The sequence below is a fragment of the Chlorocebus sabaeus genome, chromosome 11, assembly GCF_047675955.1.
Source record: "Chlorocebus sabaeus isolate Y175 chromosome 11, mChlSab1.0.hap1, whole genome shotgun sequence".
Classification (NCBI taxonomy): domain Eukaryota; kingdom Metazoa; phylum Chordata; class Mammalia; order Primates; family Cercopithecidae; genus Chlorocebus; species Chlorocebus sabaeus.
The window spans coordinates 87,908,777-87,932,593 of NC_132914.1; positions in this window are offsets into that span (position 1 = coordinate 87,908,777).

The window sequence follows — 23,817 nt, forward strand, 5'->3', positions numbered from 1 at the left end:
GACAAGTTTTGCTTTTCAATAATTTTTCTGCGATTATATAAACATGGGTTTTATTCTGACAATTTAACCATTGATATATTTTGATTTATTGACTATCAGAGATAAATATTGGAGACAAATCAATGAGTACAGTATTTCAATTTTTGATAATTTAGTTAATTACCTGTGATTTTACTACCACACACTGCATTTATTCCATCTCGGCACCAACTAAAAAATATTATGTAGGCATGATTTCTGTCACACTAGCTCTGTTTATACTTAACCATTCTGAACCCTATCACTGTGTTCTCAAGTTGCACCATACCTGTGCTCCTCTAGCTCTGCCTTGGATCCTTGTTTTCAGGCTCTCAGATTTTATAATGTTATAAATCCCTTATCACTAATCCTTACTTCTCTTCTCACATGTATGTGTGTGTGAGATAGAGTGTATACATGTTGGAAAATTAAACTACTTTTGCTGTTGTTTCATTTTGTTGCTATATCTCACTCTGAAGCATTTCTACAATCTTGGTCACTACCTTTGTATGGCTTATGCAGAAGTAGGATCAGGGCACTACAAGCATCAGGAAGCTATAAGCATCACACCATGCATTCCTGTTCATGTAGTTCTTAAACACAATGTAAAATAGTATAGAGAAGTGACCTTGGGCTTGAATTCCGGAGTCAGCCTGCCTAGGCTTGATAACAACTTCGCTACTTGCTAAGCGTGCATCCTTGAATCCTTGTGCCTCCAAGCTAGTTACCATCTTTATGTTTCTATTTCCTCTTCAGTAAGAAGTGTTTAATTATATTACTGACCTAATAGGATTGTTGTGGGGCTAACCAAAAAAATAACATAAAATGTCTATTAGAGGTGTCTGGCACTTCCATATATTTACGATTCTTGATTAATTTGATCAAAGTTGCCAGTCTTGATCATATTCTTACGAAACAAAGACAAGTTCATTTGTATATCTGAAAGAATTCCTCTCAGGAAAACAATTATAGAGGTTCCACTCAGAGCAATATAACCTTGTCAATGAACCATGCTAATACTTTTAACTCTTAGCCTACCAGATCTTGCCAGAAAGTTTCTGGTTTTGGAAATTGGAACTTTATAAATCTAGGAGATCTTTCCAAAATCTTTGTCTTGTTAGGAGACCTCATATAAGAAAAATCCAAAATCCCCATGCAGAAGAAGGTATGAGAACAGTTCTAGAAAGTTTATTGTTTAGCTGTTTAGCTTTGCTTTCCAAAAATGTTCTTCTTTCACACATACACACTCATTCTGAAATTGTCCTTCACTGATCTCTTATTATGCACTAATCTTCTAAATTATGAAATAATACTCAGAATTATAACAATTACATGTGTTTCTTGTGGTTCGCATGATTACAATAATCCTTTTATCATGCCAGTAAAATATTAATAATCCAATGTTTATAATCATCCTTCATTACTAATAACGTCATAGTCTACCACATAACACCACATAACGTAACACAGAAAATGACAAAGGCTGCTCTGGATTTCTTTTCCTTCCAGAAGGTTATTTCAATGGTTTAAAAGGAAAACATATGTATGCTAACTGCACTGAAGCTAACTGTTCAAATTCTCCTAGGGAGGTAATTTTTTATGTGACAATATGCCTATTATTAGTTCTTATACATTAGCCTTTAGTAAATAGTACTTATTCTGTCTGCATATCTTGACAATGATTTCTTCCCACATTTGCGGCCACCCACTGAGACAATCATTGCCACTACTGAAACACACAACAAACTAAGGTTTTATTACTTTAATTTTCCAAACAAATTATACCGTGCTAAATTACAACACATGGAAATAATTCTTAAAAGACAAAGAAAACAGCAGATTTTGCATTTTTATTAAAGAATTATCTGTAATTTCAAATCATGGCTTATATTAAGTATTGTCCAAACATGCATACACATGTGTGACTCACTGTTTCAGCAAGCATCAAAGTTTTCTGAACCTTTCTGAAATTAAATAAACTCTCTAAATTGTCCTCATCCTGGTGTTTTATACTCAATAAATTTGGACTCTAAGCAATAACTGATAATCACAAGGAATTTGCACTCTCCTCTAGTGTATTTATGTTTGGCAATTTAAGCTTTATATATACTTACATATATGTCCGTAAAATTTGTAACTCCAAACTGTAGAATGCACCTTCTATGTTTATTTTAGCGCTGCAAAATAGCCTTACAAACATGAAAAAAATCTGTCATAAAGAATATTTTGTTATTTGAATTGTCACAGAACAACATTAGGTTAAGAGCTTAAATGTACTCTAAAAGTTAACAGTGGGAGATTATACTAATATCAAAGAGCTCAAAGCAGGAAATATCCTTTACCAGTTTCTGCATTTCTCCAAGATATTCACGAAACCAGCCACGGTCTGGGAAAAGATGGCAAAGTACGCTGTACACTTTTAGTTTAAATAAATTATAAAGGCCTGGTGCACTGGCTTGCACCTGTAATCCCAGCACTTTGGGAGGCTGAGGTGGGTGGATCACCTGAGGTCAGGAGTTCGAGACCAGCCTGACCAATATGGTGAAACCCCATCTCTACTAAAATTACAAAAGATTAGCTGCATGTGGTGGTGTGTACCTGTAGTCCCAGCTACTTGGGAGGCTGAGACAGGAGAATTGCTCGAATCTGAGAGGCAGAGGTTGCACTTAGCTGAGATCGCATCACTATACTCCAGCCTGGGTAACAGAGTGCGACTCTGTCTCAAAAAAAAAAAAAAAAAAAAAAAAAAAAAAGAGAGAGAGAGAGACAGAGATTTTGTCTAAGCATCATCATTTCCAGTCACATTAATTTTCACAGTGTTTTAAGAAAGAGACTCAGCTTTGGAAACAAAACAGTGGGAGCTTTTTAGGATACCAATTCAAATGCCACCCAGCTGAGTAATGATCTGGTTGTCCTTACTAAAGTTATTATTTCATAGTTGCTCAGTGAATAGTGTCATTTAAAATGGCCACATCTTTTAGTTCACTCCCATATGGACAAATGCCACCATTCAAACATCATCACCACGTTACTGGTTAGTTCTGAGAAGCTATTGAACACTTCAATGCTTTCTTCATGTTTAATAAAAGATAGAGGGAATGGTTCAATGCCGTTGTTTGCCCTGTGAAAGCAATTGATTACAGATAATTTTCATGCCCCTGTAGTGTTCATTCGGTGGTCAATTTTAGCAAAATTTAGAGCAGCTGGTCCCAATTTTTGCTGTGCGTGGAACCACCTGGGGAGCTTTTAAAATTATATATTACTGAGCTTTAACCCAAAGCTACTGAATAAGAATCTCCAGGGATTATTGTCATAAATTATATATACAATATATAATTTAAGTATGTTACATTTAAACATACTCGCTAAATATTTTTTTTGCAGCTGAACATGAACTGGCCTTTGGGATCCATTGACTCAAAGGATTTATTTTGAAATCAGCCTCAAGCTGTATCTCTGATGCTTTCTAACTGAATAATCTTCAAGTCCCAATATTTTTTGAACTTTTTGTCAATAAAATGGAGATAATATCCTTTTTTAATTATAGTAAGGACTACATAAGAAACACAAAAAATCTGTCTAAAAGTTTGTAGCATAAATTGTGGCAGAAACTGCTGTGTGTTCACCAAAATTCATTTCCTCTTATTGATAGGCATGCAGATAGATTACATTTTCTAGCCCACCTTTTGGTTAGTTGGGTTCATGTGGTTAAGTTCAAGCCAGTTGGATGTAACAGAAGGAATGTGAACCACTTCCAGGTTTGGACCATAAAGACCTCCACATGAAACTGTGTGATCGTTTCCCAGTCTGGCTGGTTGCAGGAGGTAGCCTACAGAGTCATCTTGAGATTCAAATGTTGAACATGGGAATTCCACAGGATGAGGCAAATGTTTGTGGGGAAAGCCAACCACCAATAACCTTCATTTGTGTTAAACATCTGTAAATTGGAGTTTATCTATTATAGCACTTAGTACCCTATGTTTTCTGTTAAATTATTTTAATTTTCTTTTGAAATGATAGTAACATTTGAGAGACCATTATCTTCATGTATCTGTCCATTACGATAAGTCAGATTTATCAGTGGTGGATATTGCCAGCAATTTCAATGCTCACAACGTACAATGAGCGCCTTGCAGATTCCTGAGGCAATAATAAGAATCCAGTGTGTCAGGGATCTCTTCTTAAAGGAGATCATCAGCCATCACGCACATGATCCCAGGGCATCTGCCTTTCAAAATTAAAACAAGCAAGACAAATACACATAGTGGAATATTATTAGGCAGTGTATTGGAATTCAAGACACTACAAGACACTACAAGTACTCACATGAACCGTGTCATTTATGTATAAAACAACTGTTTATGAGAAGTTGCTCCTAAGGCCACAGTGAAACTACTTCTCTCTTCATCATTGCTGTTTGGAATTTTATTTCTGTCCTCCTCTGCCTACTATTATAAGCAGCTCTTACTTTCATATCAACTCTAACATTCTAATATCACATGTGGCTGATGCAGGAGGATGCCACTTTGGGAAGGACAGGAATGGTGTGAAAGAGAAAGTAGAGGGAAAAATAACAAATATTAAAAAATACATGTGAGGCCTCCTCTCTCATCTCCATGGTCTCTGGGTAGCATCTTCAATGCCCTATACTGTTTTCCTCAGTTCACTCACAGGGCTTCAACATTATCTCACACCCTGCTTTCCTTCAGGCTCAGGTTATGTGATACAATTCCATAGCGAAACACAATCTCTGGTTTTCATCCTTTTGTCAGGGGTAATTAAGTCTTAAGTTATTTTATACTCAAAGGCCCATTTTAGCAAACCTCTATGATTTGTTTTTTCCTATAGGATCTAAGTTGGAGGTCAAAGGTATAGTTCATCTCACTTGCTAACTGATAAATCATTAGTGACTCCTTAGAGTGCTGTTTAGAAAGGTTTAAGACCAATGTGTTGCCTGAGCACAAAAGAAGCTCATCAATTAGCAGTGTTTTTTGCAGTTGCAGGAAAAGAAGCAATGCATTCCCGCCAGAAGTTTGTCTACTGAGGTATGACACCAAAAATAATAAAAGGATATTAAGAATTATTACTACAAAAGGAAAATACAAGTGAGCAATTATTTTTGTCTTTAGCAATAGTAAAGTGTAGGCATTCCTTCTCAGAATTAAGAAAGAATCAACCTTCAGACATCCTTTTGAGATCCAAGCAAATTAAAAACCAAAGAAGTCACTTTGGGAGGCCGAGGTGGGCAGATCACAAGGTCAGGAGATCGAGACCATCCTGGCTAACACGGTGAAACCCCGTCTCTACTAAAAATACAAAAACATTAGCCAGGCATGGTGGCGGGCACCTGTTGTCCCAGCTACTTGGGAGGCTGAGGCAGGAGAATGGCATGAACCTGGGAGACTTGCAAGTGAGCTGAGATTGCGCCACGGCACTCCAGCCTGGGAGACAGAGCAAGACTCCATTTCAAAAAAAAAAAAAAAAAAAAAGGAAAGAAAAAGAAAAAACCAAAGAAGTACAAAGCAGTATTATGATTATGGTGATATATTTTAAATGCCTAAGTTGAACAATTAAAGGTAGGTAAATGATGTCTTTCAATTCTTTAAATATTGTATTTCCATGACTGTGCAAAAACTTATTTGGCGATAAAAGTAGAAGTCAAAATTTGCGATCCTTTATTCATGGAGGCTTGGCCCAATTGGCTCCCTGAATTCGACCACAGAAATGGGCCTTGTAATCAGAGTGATTTATTTCTCCCAGTGAAAGAGAGAATTGGAAATACTTGTGAGAAGGAGGAGTAAAAGAGTGAAAGTGGAACCATCAGGTCAATGCCTAGAGCAAGGGAGGTGACTGGAAAATGAATTCAAGGTGGAGGCACATGGTATCTGGGATCCCTGAGCCCCGAAATTCCTTAGACCTTTCCTCCTGGTCTCCCTCTCTGGTGTTTAATATTCCTTGGATTCTATTTAGTCAAGGATTTAGCCACCTCAGCTGCTAACGTTCAAGTTACCTGCTGAATCTTTGACAACAAATGCCATCAACCAATACCAGCATTTTGTATCGGGAAATATCCTACTTCTTGTGCTTGACAGAGACAGAGGATGTGGCACAGAAAGTCTCTGACCCATTGCTTCAGGAATGTCAACTCAAATGGTATTGCAGGATGTTTTTTCCTGTAGTCCTTCGTACTTTGAACATAGTTCTAACCCTTGGACTTATGATGAGTTTAATAGACTTCCTGGGCTGAATGGATAATGGTTACTGTGTATAACATTGCGCCTGTGGGAAAATATCTGTCAATTTGCAAATAATTGACTTCCAAAAAAAATTTGCGTTGCACCAATTTGTAGCTCATCTAGTTGCTTTCTTTTTTCAGTTATGTAACGGAATTGAATGAAGCAGGTGTCAGATCTACATCTCTACAAACACTCATTTTATCAGTTCACAGAATAAAGAGATGAATTTAATAATGCCAAGTCATTGACTTGGCCACTTATACTCTATCAGTTCCTAATAATTTCTCACACTAATGAATTCTTCTATCAACTTCATGTGAATCAAGAGGAGATAGAGCCAAGAAGTGAGTAATTGCTTACTGAATTGTGAAAGCTAGGATGATTTAACTACAGGTAAGTACCACAAAGAGAATGTTTATAACAACCTTTTGTGTTTCGTGTGCTCAAATATCTTTTTGATGAAAGGGTGACAGCAAAAGGAGCTATTTTTGAGACATACTCTATAATTAGAGTGAGCTAAACATGTCATTTGACTTTATTGTGTTTTTTAATGATTTGAGGACTTAGAAAATAAAATGTTGTGTACAATGGGAAATCATTTCTGTAAAATTTAAAGCACACACTTGTCCATGGTATTGACATATGTGGTAAGAGTGTAAAAACATAAGCAAAAAATGCATGCTGTGCCAGACTATGCCTATGTCTGGGGAGACAAAAGAATGACATAACAGCAAACTTTTTGTTGTTAGCTGTATATATTTTTTAAAGATGAGATGCAAATGTGGTAAAATACTAGCCTATGTTAAACCTATCACATATTTTATGTTTTGTATACTAAAATATTTTAATAAATATTTAAAATATATTTTTAAAAAGTGTTTATAAGATTACAATGTCAGAAAAAAGTTTGATTAACTTTTTTTCATACTTTTAGGCAGTAATTATTATATGTGAGCTCAATTACCCAGTTGTTTAAATTAGGTTAAAAAAATGCTACTAGCCTTTTAGAGTTAATTGTGAGTTGTGTAACCTAACTTTGACACTGTCTTACTGTATTGACTCCACTTCATCTCCTTAATAAGGTGCCATTTGTTACCTAATATAAAAGTCATACATTTTAAATATGAATTTTAACAATTTTCTTAGTATTTAAATTTAGAAATAAGAGATCTCACTGTGAAATAGACATATTAGAGAACTTCATGCTGCTTTATATTAGGTAAGATTAGAACTGACGGTGATGGAAGTGAATTGTCATAATTGTATCACTGCCTTATTTAGACTTGCTCATACTTTATAGTTTATAAAATAATTCTGATTATTTGGAAAGAAAACTGGTGAATGCATGGAATGGATAGAGGAAAAAAATTTCACTTTTTTTTTGAGAATAGATTTTAGTTAGCGTAGAAAATTTTCATGTACTAAAGCAGGAAGAAACACATTAAAATTTGGTACCTGAATTTCTGAGGACAAGAACTAAGATAGAAAATAAAATCAAATAATATTAGAATTTTCATTTATATTAATGATGATCATTCACAGAGGGTCTCCCAATTAGCCAACAACACCCTAGGATTAATTTTTTAAAGTTCAGAATTAAAATAAACGTAACACTGTATCTTGAAATCTACTAAAATAGTGCTTTAATTTTTCATTTAAAATTTTAGGCTAGATGTTATAAAGCACATTCAAATGAAGTCCTTAAGCTTCCTAATGTTCATAGAAGTTAAATGAAGATTGTTTTTAGAATTCCACTCACTTACTACTTTGCTATAAGCAACTGATCAACATCAACACAGATTTAATAAGAACCTTAATTTCACATAAGGCTGTATATGATGAAACAGAAGGAAAACAATTAGAGCAACTATCATCACCTACATCATCATGATTATCATTATCATAATGATGATTGACATTTAAACTCTTCACAGATTACAAAGTGCTTTCATCTTCAGTGCTTCTCTGTACCTCACGATCACCTGGTAAATAGGTAGAACATGTATTATCTGTTCCCACTCGAGCTGGAAAAGCTGACAAATACGTCATTGTCTCTATGTTTCCTGGCACTGTAAGAGACAAATGAAAAAGAGGGATCTATTATGGGAGGGAGGAAGGAAGTTAAGAAGATGTGCTACTAGCTGAACAATGGGACTATGCCTATTTTAAGATGATTCTCCACAGGTTTCTAACATATAGTTAATAATAGTTTCAATAAAAATACATGGGAAAATATACACTTTGTACTTATTATGAAAACACTTATATTTATATAATAGGGCAGGCAATGGTATAATAATAAATTTGCATGTATCCCTCACCAACCTTGCTCTATTTCCCCGCCCCCCACGCCCCACATAACTCATACTGAATAATTTTGAAGTAAATCTTAGTATATTATTTCATTCAGGAAAATGCAAATACACGTTATAAAGGAAGCCAACTCCATTTTAATTGAATGTGGATTTAAACAGAAGAAGTAATCCTTTGATTCAATTACTCAAATTTAAATTTTTCTTTGGAAATTATTCATTTTCAAACACCTGGATGAATTTGGCCAACTCTTGTATGATGAATACATTCTACCTGAAATGTGATAATCTCATAAACTCTCCCTGAGGCTAACTACAAATCTTGTGTGTGTGTGTGTGTATGTGTGTGTGTGTGTGTGTATGTATGTGTGTGTGTGTGTGTGTATATATATATATATATTTTTTTTTTTTTTTTTTTTGAGACGGAGTCTTGCTCTGTCACCAGGCTGGAGTGCAGTGGCAGAATCTCAGCTCACTGCGACCTCCACCTTCCAGGTTTAAGCGATTCTCCTGCCTTAGCCTGCTGAATAACTGGGAGTACAGGCACGTGCGACCACACCCAGCTAATTTTTATATTTTTAGTAGAGACGGGGTTTCACCATTGGACCAGGATGGTCTCCATTTCTCGACCTTGTGACCCGCCCACCTCAGACTCCCAAAGTGCTGAGATTACAGGCACGAGCCACCACGCCCAGCTACTTGTATCTTTTTACTTGTCTAAGATCTAGCTTTGGGGAAAAAGGGTTTAAATATCCCTTTGATGACTGACCATATGGATAAATTGATATAAACATGAATAATTTTTGATAGATGACCACAGTAAACAGTCATTACACTCTTTTAACAAAAAGAACTACCCTTAGGCAAGACAGCTAGCTTTTAATACTGCCTGCCAGAACTAACTGTGTGATCTTGGGCCAGTCAGGTAACTTTCTGGATCTTTTATTCTCGTTAATAAAATTGATTATGTGCTATATTACCTCTAAAATGAATAGATATCATAGTATCCAGTTCTCAATTGTTTATTATATCTCAAAATATTTTGCTTCTTACTTCTATTTTTTATATATATATATTCATTATATATATATAATTTTATATATATATTCATTATATATATATATAATTTTTTATATATATATATATTTTTTTCATTATTTTCAGACCAGGCTTCTTTCTTCAACAGTAACTCTTACTTCATTCAAATAAGCTCTATTCCCTGTGCAAGGTAGGTCTGCAAATGTAGAAAAGGCACAATGATGAACTGAAAGTTGGCAGTAATTAGAAAGGCAAACAAATCTTCAGGAACATAAGTTGAATGGCAAAAGCAAAACAATTTTAGATCTATTAGGTTTGTGGAATTACATAATCTTAGTTTCCTTAAAATGTAGAATGCAAATTGACCCCTATTAACTTATTTACTAATAACAAATTGTAAGCATCTATGCCATTTTACTTATTTTTGAAGTTGATGTTGGCTTCTTTTTGGTAGACATTTTCTAATTATTCCTTGTTGTTAGCCAAATAGATGCCCTGAATGTATCAGGCCATCCCTTAAAACATCAGAAATGGTACTTTAGTTATTGAGAAATACAAATTTGATTATAGCCATTGGTAACTGACATATGCATACACACATATATAATATATATATACACACACTATATATACACACACATAATAGTTAAACATTTAAAATATATTTTCTCATTACTATAATACAATGTGAAATATACATGTTAAAATATGGAGAGATTATTTTTAGAGTCGTTTCAGAGGTTGTTTTTAGAGTACATACATATTTAAGAATCTGTTCAGTATAATACAAAGAAGGAGAAGCAAACTGCAGCATTGTCTGCAAGTTAATTTTAAGAAAGAAGCTCACAAAAACTGTTACACAGTTTCCTTGTTAATATAAGCTGTAATATTTCCTGAGGGTCCTGAGCATGTGTTTATCAAATATTTATTTACCACATACTAAAACATAAAAAGAAATTTGAAAATGCTTTTTTTTGCCCTGTATAAGATTAGTTTTCACTCATATGAATTTTACTTGATCTAGCAATTAGTTATTGTCAAAAATCATTAGGACTTGACATATTTTTCTGTATGGCTAAGAGTATTGCTACCAAATTTTGTTTCCTAAGAGTTAAGGATAGAGAATTTAAAGATTAGTGAAGTCAGGATTGCTACAAATTCTTTATGCACCTATAAACGAAAATCTCAGAGATGAAATGTTTCTTCTTGGACTACCAAACAGATGCATACATATACTCATAGGCATGCATGCGCGCGCACACACACACACACACACACACACACACACACACAGAGAGACACATTTTCCCACTGCAATTCAAGGCATAATTGGAAAATGCTATTGCCTTTGAAAAGAACAAACAGAAGGTACTTTGAAAAAACATTCTTCTGTCTTAGACTTCACCTTGTTTCTACCATCCAGATATAACACATAATAAATTTAAAAATGACTAAGAAATTTTGAGAGACTTGAGGGTGTCTTATAATAGTTAATATGAGTAAATATAGTATTTTGAGCTTTAGTCTTTAAGAACTGTAAAGTATGACTTTAACATTTTACTATTCAAGATGGGTCTATTGAATTTCTGTGGTAAAAGGTTTAAGAGATATCAAACTTGTTAAGTCTCTTAAGCTTAAAGGTAAAGACTTTAAGAGACTTTTACATTTATATCTGTTTTATCAGTCAGCCATCTTAATAAATTACATCTTTGGTATAACTTATTAGATAATTTAAAAAATTATTTTAGCTTTATGTGTAAAAAATTGCTGTTTACAAAATATACCTTTACACTTAATTTTTCTATAAGAAACAAAAGTGAGGACACATTATAATAAAACTATATACTTTAAAGAAAAATGTGATATGGGCTTTTATTTATGAGATAATTTTTTTAAAAACCTTTATGCTTATTATTTCCTCTTCAATTATTTAAATTGCATTTTATAACTCAAATTTGAAACTTCTCCCTGAGTTTCAACCCAATTTTCAGGCAATGAGAACAAATTAAGGCTCTCTGTGTGCTACAATAATATTTAATCATATTATAATTATAATAACTTAAGGGATACATCAAAAAGTCTTTTTGAAAAAGGTCTCATTGTTCAGTTCCCGCCTATGAGTGAGAACATGCGGTGTTTGGTTTTCTGTTCTTGTGATAGTTTGCTGAGAATGATGGTTTCCAGCTGCATCCATGTCCCTACAAAGGACACAAACTCATCCTTTTTTATGGCTGCATAGTATTCCATGGTGTATATGTGCCACATTTTCTTAATCCAATCTGTCACTGATGGACATTTGGGTTGATTCCAAGTCTTTGCTATTGTGAATAGTGCTGCAATAAACATACGTGTGCATGTGTCTTTATAGCAGCATAATTTATAATCCTTTGGGTATATACCCAGTAATGGGATGGCTGGGTCATATGGTACTTCTAGTTCTAGATCCTTGAGGAATCGCCATACTGTTTTCCATAATGGTTGAACTAGTTTACAATCCCACCAACAGTGTAAAAGTGTTCCTATTTCTCCACATCCTCTCCAGCACCTGTTGTTTCCTGACTTTTTAATGATCGCCATTCTAACTGGTGTGAGATGGTATCTCATTGTGGTTTTGATTTGCATTTCTCTGATGGCCAGTGATGATGAGCATTTTTTCATGTGTCTGTTGGCTGTATGAATGTCTTCTTTTGAGAAATGTCTGTTCATATCCTTTGCCCACTTTTTGATGGGGTTGTTTGTTTTTGAACTGAACAATGAGATCACTTGGACTCGGGAAGGGGAACATCACACACCGGGGCCTATCATGGGGAGGGGGGAGGGGGGAGGGATTGCATTGGGAGTTATACCTGATGTAAATGACGAGTTGATGGGTGCAGCACACCAACATGGCACAAGTATACATATGTAGCAAACCTGCACGTTGTGCACATGTACCCTACAACTTGAAGTTTAATAATAATAAATAAATTTAAAAAAAAAAAAGAAAAAGAAAAAAAAAAAAGAAAAAGGTATAGTAAGTTGCGGTAAATAATGAGATTTTTTGTAACATACATTGAATTCTTTCTTTCTTCCTTTCTCTCTCTCAGTTTCTTTCTCTCCTTCCTTCCCTCCTTCCTTCCTTCCTTCCTTCCTTCCTTCCTTCCTTCCTCCCTTCCTTCCACCCAAGTGTGTAGAACATAAAAATATTTAAATAACCATTTTATGGGAATGCAAAGAAAGTGGTAGAGGATAGAGTTGAGGTATCTAGTTCATAAGCTGAACTTGCAACACTTGCCTAGAAGTTTCCCTTACCAAAGATACAACGTTATTTAAAAATCTATTGATTACAGAGCTTAGCAAATAAAAAAGTCTATGTATTAGTCTGTTCTCACACTGCCATAAAGAACTACCTGTGGCTGGGGAATTTATAAAGAAAAGAGGTTTAATTAACTTACAGTTCCAGAGGCTGTACAAGAAGCATGGCTGGGAGACCTTCAGAAACTTACAATTATGGCAGAAGGTGAGGGGGAAAGGGGCTTGTCTTCACATGGCTGTCAGGAGCAGGTGGAGGGAGGTGCTACACACTTTCAAACAAGCAGATCTCCAGATAACTCTATCACAAGAACAGCAAAGGAGAGCTCTGCCCCCATGATTCAATCACTTCTCACTAGGCCCTTCCTTCAATACTGGGAATCACAATTTGACATGAGATTTGGGTGGGGATACAGAGCCAAACCATATTAGTCTGTCATATTCTTGGTGGCTGTGATGGGTTTGCTGCCAGCCAATTACCAATTGCTTGGATAAATAAATTGACGACATATTTCAGTGGCTATGTTTCTCCCTCTTGGGACCTAGAAGAGCCTGTGTGTTAAGTTCTTCTTCAAGTTTAGTCCTACTGGTATGATCTGAATGTTTGTGTTCCCACCAAATTCATATGTTAAAAACCTAATCACCAATGTGTTAGAAGGTGGTATTTTGGAGAGGTGATTAGGTCATGAGGGTGGAGCCCTCGTGAGTGGGATTAGTGCACTTATAAAAGAGGCTCCAGAGAGCTACTTTGCCTCTTCCACCAGGTAAGGACACAGCTAGAAGGTGCCATCTATGAACCAGAAAACAAGGCAATGACATATTCAGTGGCTGGTGTGCATAATATACCAGTGCCTTGATCTGGTACTTCCTAGCCTCTAGAACCATGAGAAATACATTTCTATTGCCTACAAGCTACCTAGTTTACGGTATTTTTTATAGCAGTCCAAACAAACTAAGATACCTACATTCTCCATTCTTCCTTTTCTCACAGTTTTTCTTTACCTCTGAAACCTGATTTAAAGGAACATAAATACGTAGCTTGAATCAAATAGCCAAAGGGAAGTAATCTGAGGGAAACACGTACTGGGTAACCAGCCTCATTCCTTTGACTTGATTACCTCCATAAACCATTCATTCTAGCAGAACTAACTATTACTACTAACAGCAAAACTAACTACCTACTTATTTTATGGAGTCCTTGAATTAATTCAGTTGCCTGGCTCTGGGAGAGACTGCAGTTGACCATGAACTGGTAGACAAGTAAATGTATAACATGCTCCCGCTGAAAGGTTTGCTTAAAGAAGATCAAATTCCTAGGTTTTAAGAAAAGGTAAGTTAAAATAACGAGGAAAAAAAAAAGAATACCTATATTGTAGCTACACTGTAAAATAATTGGAATAATTGAATAAGGGTAAGAAATGTATGCATTCTCTTTAGTAGATTACCTCCTGTTCCATTCTGTACTTAAAGCAGTGCATTCCCACTGTGTGCATGGACAGTTTTTAGAATGGAGTAGGGAAAACAAACCCCACACACTTGGATAGCACCCTACTCTTGCTATTTTTCTTAGCAGTGAGCTTCCTTCTTTAGAAAAGGAAAATAAGAGCCAAGATAATGAAAATACAAAAGGGAAAATGGCAAGCCAGGTTAGGTTAGTGGTTTTCATCTAGTCCCCATTTTTCCAAAACATAGGATGCATGCCCCCGGTGGTCTAAGGTCACACACACATACACACTCACACACACACAACCTTGACATTAAATAATAGTGATTCACATGGGGAGGAATATTCAATTTTCTTTTGTCTTATTTCTTGTACTGAACTCATAAATAATACTTTTTTTTTATTTCTTAAATTTTTGACATATGCTGCTAACCTCTCTTAAAGATTTGCTATTTGTCCCTTCTGCTTAGAATCTTTGGTAGACAACAGTATCTGGTTACAATTTAATAAGTTTTAAAGTTATAATTTGTTTTTAATTGTAATTTTCTATTTACAGTGATGATATAAAATCATCTTTAAAATAAATAAGTTGGGGCCATGGGGCCAGGTGTGGTGACTCACACCTGTAATCCCAGCACTTTGGGATGCTGAGCCAGTGGATCACTTGAGGTCAGAAGTTCAAAAGCAGACTGGCCAACATGGTGAAACCCCATCTCTACTAAAAATACAAAAATTAGCCAGGTGTGGTGGCGTGCATCTGTAATCCAAGCTATTTTGGAGGCTGAGGCAAGAGAATCGCTTAAACCCAGGAGGCAGAAGTTGCAGTGAGCTGAGATTATACCACTGCACTCCAGCCTGGGCAACAGAGGGAGACTCCATCTCAAAACAAAAACAAACAAAACACCACCAACACCACCACCACTTTGGGAGGCCGAGGCAGGTGGATCACAAGGTCAGGAGTTCTAGACCAGCCTGATCAACATGGTGAAACCTCATCTCTACTAAAAGTACAAAAATTAGCTGAGCATGGTGACTCCCACCTGTAATCCCAGCAGGAGAATGGCTTGAACATGGAAGGCGGAGGTTGCAGTGAACCGAGATCATACCATTGCACTCCAGCCTGGGTGACACAGTGAGACTCTGTTTCAGATAGATAGATAAATAAATAAGTTGGATAGAGAGGAGTTCAATAAAGTGTCAACATTATATTGACTCTTTCTTCCAAAATGCTGAGTTTTGAAGATGTAAGATACAGAAGGTATCCTGACTACTAGAATTACTTTTAAAAAAATAAACATTATTCAGTAAAGAAAGATAAGAAAAACAGTCTCTTGGTCAATACTAATTATTTCATGGCTAGAAATCCTATACTATACATTTTTTTAAGACTGGAGGTGAGCTTTTTTTAACAGCCCAATTAAAGATTCTAGTTAAGAATCTCAAGATTGTAACTTGTATACCCAAAGTCCTAAACTTCTCTGTGTCTGGTACTAAATACTAAAGTTATCTGTCACATACTTTCTTTCTCCTTCCACAGCAACTTTCAGTCTATCAACTATCTGAAGCTTCTACAGGCAGAATGAAGAAAGTTTAGAATAGTGAAGATCAGGAATAAATCAATCCATTCATTAAGTCATGAAAAAAGTCAATCAGAGTACATTGAGTCCCTCTTTTGTACCAAGCTCTTTGATATTAAATGAAAACACATGTAAACATATATGATCTCGAGGATATAGCCATTATAAAACAAACTACATTTGACTTATGAAAGAATTTTATTTTTCAAGGCAAGTGATAAGGAAAACTAAGTATTATTTTTAATGTTCTTTTTCTGAAGGACATGGTGTCTCAAATTCATAGCTATCCACCATTCTCTATTTATTACACCTGATCATTTAGTAGGTTGTATCATCTGTCTGCACCTAAAGGCATTAAACTGGTGACCCCAGGTTTAAAACAGAATGGGGAGACAATTAAACAAATTGAATAAATTGATCTGTAAGAACACTAGCTACTGTGGGAACATACAGAAGGGCATCCTACTGACCTTGGTGTAAATGAAGATGGATACATTTTGAAAAACAAGTAACTGTTATCCCAGCGGAAAAGAAAATAAAAAGTGTATCAGGAAAAAGGCAACAACACATATAAAGGCAGAGCATCTTGAGGCACATAACATGATATAGCACTACCATTAGTAAAGTTTTATAAGAATAAAGGACAAAAGATGGAATGGAGCTTGGAGAAGGGAGTCTAAAGCCAGATTTAAAAAGTTCTTTTATTTTATAGTAAAGATCAGGATTTATCTTAAAAATAAAGGATGGATACTAATATGCTCATATATTAACATAGTCATGTTTTCCCAAGTTACACCTAGCTTGAAGATAATCAAGGGTTTTGTGATGACAGTATCTACTGTTCTAGGCCCAATCCAATTTGCTTTGTAAGATTAGGTTCTCTTAGCCCTTCACTTCCTTGTGGTTTCTGAATTAGTTTCATAGTCTTTCTGGGCATCTGCTCTTTGGCGTTTTTCTTTTCTGGTATCTTTAAAGAGATTTCATAAAGGAACAATGACTACCTCAGATACCTTGGCCTCTAAGTTGCTCCTTTGCACTAAAACTCCAGCAGCAGGATCAAAGGTAGATTAGCTAAAGTTCAAAGTGATTGTATCTTACTCTTGTACTTTCTTTCTTCTCTTCCTCTAGTTTTCTTCCTATTTTCTTTCCCTACCTACTATTCATGGAGGACTCTTTTTTTTTTTTTTTTTAAATTATACTTTAAGTTCTAGGGTACATGTGGATAATGTGCAGGTTTGTTACATATGTATACTTGTGCCATGTTGGCGTGCTGCACCCATCAACTCGTCAGCACCCATCAACTCGTCATTTACATCAGGTATAACTCCCAATGCAATCCCTCCCACCTACCCCCTCCCCGTGATAGGCCCCGGTTTGTGATGTTCCCCTTCCCCAGTCCAAGTGATCTCATTGTTCAGTTCCCACCTATGAGTGAGAACATGCGGTGTTTGGTTTTCTGTTCTTGCGATAGTTTGCTGAGAATGATGGTTTCCAGCTGCATCCATGTCCCTACAAAGGACAAAAACGCATCCTTTTTTATAGCTGCATAGTATTCCATGGTGTTTATGTGCCACATTTTCTTAATGCAGTCTGTCACTGATGGACATTTGGGTTGATTCCAAGTCTTTGCTATTTTGAATAGTGCCACAATAAACATACGTGTGCATGTGTCTTTATAGCAGCATGATTTATAATCCTTTTGGTATATCCCCAGTAATGGGATGGCTGGGTCATATGGTACTTCTAGTTCTAGATCCTTGAGGAATCGCCATACTGTTTTCCATAATGGTTGAAGTAGTTTACAATCCCACCAACAGTGTAAAAGTGTTCCTATTTCTCCACATCCTCTCCAGCACCTGTTGTTTCCTGACTTTTTAATGATTGCCATTCTAACTGGTGTGAGATGGTATCTCATTGTGGTTTTGATTTGCATTTCTCTGATGGCCAGTGATGATGAGGACTCTTTTCTACTTTTGCAATCAGCTAAGTGCTCTTCCAAGGCACAGCATTGCAAAAATTGAACTGGAGTGGGGGGATGGGGGAAAACACACACACACACACCCCCACACACACACACACTCTGTCAAAACCAAGAGATTACATGCTCCATTATAAAATAAAATATGCAGTTTTAAATATATCATTAAGCTATTAATTAAAATTCTATAAAATATAGATAATTATTTTTCTCCCATGGAATATGTCATATCTCTGATAACAGGTATAAAATGGGGCAGTCAATCCTTTCTGCATGAGTTTTCAATCATTTATTACGTCAATTGGCTTAGGGAAATTCTATACACAGTTGTAATGAGTTTTTGTAACCTAAATAAAAGATTAATAAGAATTAGGAAAACCATCGCTTATAAGTGCTCGTCACAGCTCCTGAAAGTCATCTAAAAACTTATAAAATGTATGAGCTTCTTCATAATTTTTTAATGTTTCATTTAAATAAATTTAATCTAAATTTCCACTTTCTTGGTTGAAATCTGTTATTCCCTTCCTATAAACTTTAGGATAAACTAAAAATTCTAATCACAACATGTAAAGATCTATTAACTCACTGATACGGTTTGACTATGTTCCCTGTTCAAACTAGGAAGGAACTAACTTGTTTTTGATTTTATAAGCTCATAAATGGAAGGGACTTGCCTTGTCTCAGATGAGATTTTGGACTGTGTACTTTTAAGTTAATGCTGAAATGAGTTAAGATTTTGGGGGACTGTTGGAAAGGCAAGATTGGTTTTAAAATGTGAGAATATGAGATTTGGGAGGGGCCAGGGGCAGAATGACATTGTTTGGCTGTGTCGCCACCCAAATCTCATATTGAATTGTAGCTCCTGTAATTTCCACATGTTGTGGGAAGAAACTGGTTGGAGATAGCTGAATCATGGGGGCGGTTTCCCCTATAATGTTCTTGTGGTAGTGAATGAATCTCACAATATCTGATGATTTTATAAGGGTTTCCCCTTTTGCTTGGCTCTCATTCTCTCTTGTCTGCTGCCGTGTAAGACCTGCCCTTCACCTTCCACCATGACTGTGAGGCCAGCGCAACCACATGGAACTGTGAGTCCATTAAACCTCTTTTTTAAAATTAGCCAATCTCATGTATGTCTTCTTTGTGAGCAGCGTGAAGATTGACTAATACACTCACGTATTCATTCATTTATCTATCATTTAATGAACATGTATTGAGAACCTACTAAATGTCATACACTTTACCAGGTGCATTGTCCATCCGGTTTCTTCCTAGCTTTTAGGATTTATCTTGCCATGTTTCCACTCCATTCTGCATGACAGCCATTCTCACGCCTACTTGCAGTTCCCCTGTAATGCTCAGCTCAATCACACACCCATGTCTTCCCTATACTGTTTCTGTGACAAGGATGCCCTTTACATCTCATTTATGTAGCTCAATGCTTCAACAACATATATGATCTTTGAAATGAAATGATTTTTAAAAATACATATTCCAGATACCCAACCTTTATTATTTTGATTCAAAGATCAGTAGATCTGTGGTGGGACTTATGACTGTCATTATTTCTAAAGGTTTTCACAGGAAATTGAGATAATAATTTCATTTGGAAACATTTGACCAATTAATACCTCTTTAATCTTTAAGGCTAAAATTAGGTACTATCCTCATTAACAACATTAGTTGACCTCATGTTTAGTTAAGTGACCATTTCTGCATTCAACAATGGCACTTGAGCTCCTTGGACTGTATTTTTATTTTAGTTTTGTTTTTTTTTAATTTTTGTCCTAAACTGTGAGAAACTCAAGCATCTGTTCATTTTTACCCTAAACGATGTGCAGTTCCAGGCATACAAAGGCTGTGTCTATATTTGTCCAATGGATGAATAAGCCTACAATATATTTTTATATACATTAAGAATATCTTAAAAAATAATGAAGGCTTTTCAGTATCTAGCCAAATATTACCAACTTTTTTGGAATAGGAGTACAACACCCAGCAATATATCACATATAGTATAAAATCAATCATTTATTTTTACTACATACTATGCTTTTATGAGGGTAGAATTGGGTTACAGAGGAAAAACTTCATATTACTCATGTTATTTCATTTCCATATGCATCTTAACACATTAAGTATACTATCTTCTACTCCCCAGTTTATTTGCTTGGAATGTCTTAATATCCACGTTAAAATTCAGGCCACAGGCTGAAAGACTAACACAGTATACATAAAGGATAATGAATTAGCAACCAGCATATATAAAGAAGTAAAAATCAACAATAAAAAGGCAAATAACCCAAACCCAATGGTAATAAGGGAAATTTACCTTAAAAACCAGAATGAGATGTCAATTCACATATTTAAATTAAAAATCAAGACCAGACATATGGCTCACAGCTGTAGTCTCAGCACTTTGAGAAGTTGAGGTGGGTGGATTGCTTGAGCCCTAGAGTTAAAGACCAGCTTGGGCAGAATAGAAAGACCTCATCTCTTAAAAAAAAAAAAAAAAAAAAAAAAAAAAAAAGAATAAAAATTAAACAAATCTGTTTTTTTTCTTTTTACCAAAAGTATACATCAAAACATCCAGCAATGTCAAGTGCTAGAGATAATGTGTACTCCCAAGGACTTCTGTACACTTTGGATGACAGTGTAAGTGTCACAACCATTCTGGAGAACAATTTGGAAAGGTCCAGAATACTTGAATATGTTCCTATCTTGCAACTCAGCATTTCCACTGCTTAACAAAATTTGCTTATGTACACAAGGAGATATAAACAAAATATATGAACCAGTATTGTTCAAAACAACAAAGTTTGAAATACCATCAATAAAAGCATGGATAAACAATTTGAAATATATTATACAAGATTGGACACTCTACAAGAGTTACACAAATCAACTAGTGTCACCCTTGTCAATGTGTACAAACTTCACAAACATAATATTAAATAAAGTCAAACTGCAAAAAGTTCCTACTATGATAGCACATGTAAAAATGATAATGAGTCTATATGCAGAGAAGGAAGTAAAACTGCTTTTCAGGAGTGTATAAAATAGAATGTCAAATTGATTTTAAATCTTCTAATATATTTTAAATTACATGTATATAGGCCAAATAAATTTTTGTGACATCTCCAAGTCATCAATACTATTTTCAGCAGCACAAAAAACAAGCTATTTTATGAAGAATCCCATCAAAGCTATATGTTTTCTGTTCTCCCTCAGCTTTGCTGTGGAAAGTAGGACTCTCCAAGCCATAAAACTTTTATTACAACAGTTTTATTTTTGGAACACCTAAGTTGTTCAAGAAAATTAAAACCTAAATATCAAGTCAATCATTCACAGAAAAAAATTAAGGAAAACATCTTGTGTCTGTGTGCAGGGATATTGACTATTTTACTCTTTTTAGAAAGTTAATTACCCATTTATATTTATCTAAAGATGGAAATTTTTTAAAAAGCTTTTCTCTTTTAGTAAGTTTTTTTGTTAAAAGCAGTGAAAATTATGTTTCTATATATTATTATGGTGATATTAATGCTTTTAATGTTTATTAGTAAATGTTATATTAATGTTTATTATAGAGTAAGCAAATGCTTTATAGTAACAAGAATCAAGAGATGAACATCAATTTATCAATGTTTGAATTTTGGCTGGTCTGTGATATCCTTTAACCAGTGGAATGTACCAGAAATTGTGTTGTATAAGTTCGTGAGCTGTGGTCTCTAGAGATTTTGCAGTATTTGCCTTTACTACTCTTAGAAGGCTGCTCTAAGATCACTAGAATGTAGTCTACTAGAAGATAAGTGACCCCTTGGAGAACTAAGCTGTCACAAAGGAGAGATAGCAACTGCTGGACAGGTGAGTTAGGCCACCTAGTATCTTACTGCCCAGTTTACCTCCAGGAGTCATGTGAAGGAACCCAAGTAAAGCAGCAGGAGGATCACCTGTTCAAACCATTGAGTTTGAATTTTGGTGTGGTTACTTTTGACCAATAGTTAACAGATACAGAGATAGTGCCTAAAAGTTGGGAGTTACTATAACAAAACTTTAAAATAATTGTGTCATTGACATTGGGACTGGGTGTCAGGTAGAACCTAGAAAAGCAGTGATAAATCAGTTAGCAAAGGCTGGGAAAATGGCAAAGGGTCCAGGGTTTTTATTAAGACCTCTGAAATATTTAAATTGGTGCCTTATATATTTTCTCAGTTTTCCAAATGGGATCTAAGAATCTTGAGGGCATTCTCTTCAGCAATCTCATACACAGACCAAGATAGGGATCTGTCACAAAATTAATTATTGATGTGGCTTTTGGAATGTACAATGAGTTAGGAAGCCAGCAAAGTTTTAAGAGTGGTATCATCAAAACTCCATCTATCTTGAATTTAAAGATAAGGGACTGCTAACACTGAAAAGAGGCTTCTGGGCTTACAGCTTGCAATGGGCAGAGAGTAGGCAGAGAGAACTCCTCAGCTGCAAAGACGGGGCCACTTCCATTAAAATGAAAAGATGGCTCATAAAGGAAAGCCAACAGCCCAATAGATGGTACTAAGAGTCAAGGAGAACAAAGGATCAAGGAACCACTCTCAAGCAGAAATGGATCCTACTCTAGCAATACCCTCATTGAATAAGAGAAGCTGGTGGAACATACTCAGCTTGTTTTCAGAATTACTGTGTTGAGTAATTGCTATGTTACTGTATTAGGGTTCTCTAGAAGGAAGAACCAATAGGATATATGTATATATGAAAGGGAATTTATTAAGGAGAATTGACTCACATGATCACAAGGTAAAGTCTCACAATAGGTTGTCTGCAAGTTGAGGAGCAAGGAGGCCGGTAGCAGATCAACCCATATCCCAAAACTTCAAAAGTAGGGAAACCAACACTGCAGCCTTCAGTCTAGCCTTCCGTCTGCAACTGAAGGCCTGAGAGCCCCTGGCAAACCACTGATGTAAGTCCAAGAGTCCAAAGCTGAAGAACTTGGAGTCTGACATTTGAGGGCAGGAAGCATCCAGCACAGGAGAAAGATGAAGACCAGAAGACTCAGCAACTCTGCTGATTCCACCTTCTTCTGCCTGCTTTATTCTAGCTGTGCTGGCTGCTGATTAGATGATGCCCACCCAGATTAAGGTGGGATCTGCCTCTCCTCCCACTCCATGTACTCAAATGTTAATCTCCTTTGGCAACACTTTCACAGACACACCCAGGAACAATATTTTGCTTCCTTCAATCCAATCAAGTTGACACTCAATATTAACCATCACAGTTACCCATTTTTTAGTGGAAATGTCTATTGTGGTAAAATTGTCCCTTATGTTGTATCGGGCATGTCAGAGCAGGAGGTATACAGTGAATATATATAGTGAATAGTATTTTATTTATTTATTTATTTGTTTATTTATATGTATATATACACACACATAATAGTATTGTATACAGTGAATAGTATTACTGCAGGGCTTCTGTTTATAAGCCTCTAGATCAAGAGGAGCTGCACTTAAGGGACTCTACTCATAACTAAGCCAGATACAGATCAGATAGTGGACTTTTAGCTTGATTCCGTGATTAAGTGACCATTTGGGACACTTTCAATGTAGGAGAAAAGTAACTAATTGTAGCCAGAGGGTACAATATAGTAGATTAGATATGACCACATTTTCCTTATACCTCTTCCTATCAAGAGAGTTAATCTTTTTCCCACACTACTAGAACGTAAGTTAACCTCAAAACTTGCTTTGACTACTAGAAAGTGATTCCCAGGTCTTGGCCTTATGAATATTTGCAGCTGCCATTTTCAATTGCCCTGAGAATACCATGTCAGAAGCCAGTCAAGAGTATTGGATGATGGAAGTCTACATGGAGGAGAAATAAAGTGTCTCAACCAAAATCAGCACTGACTGTCTGAAAAGTAAGAACATCT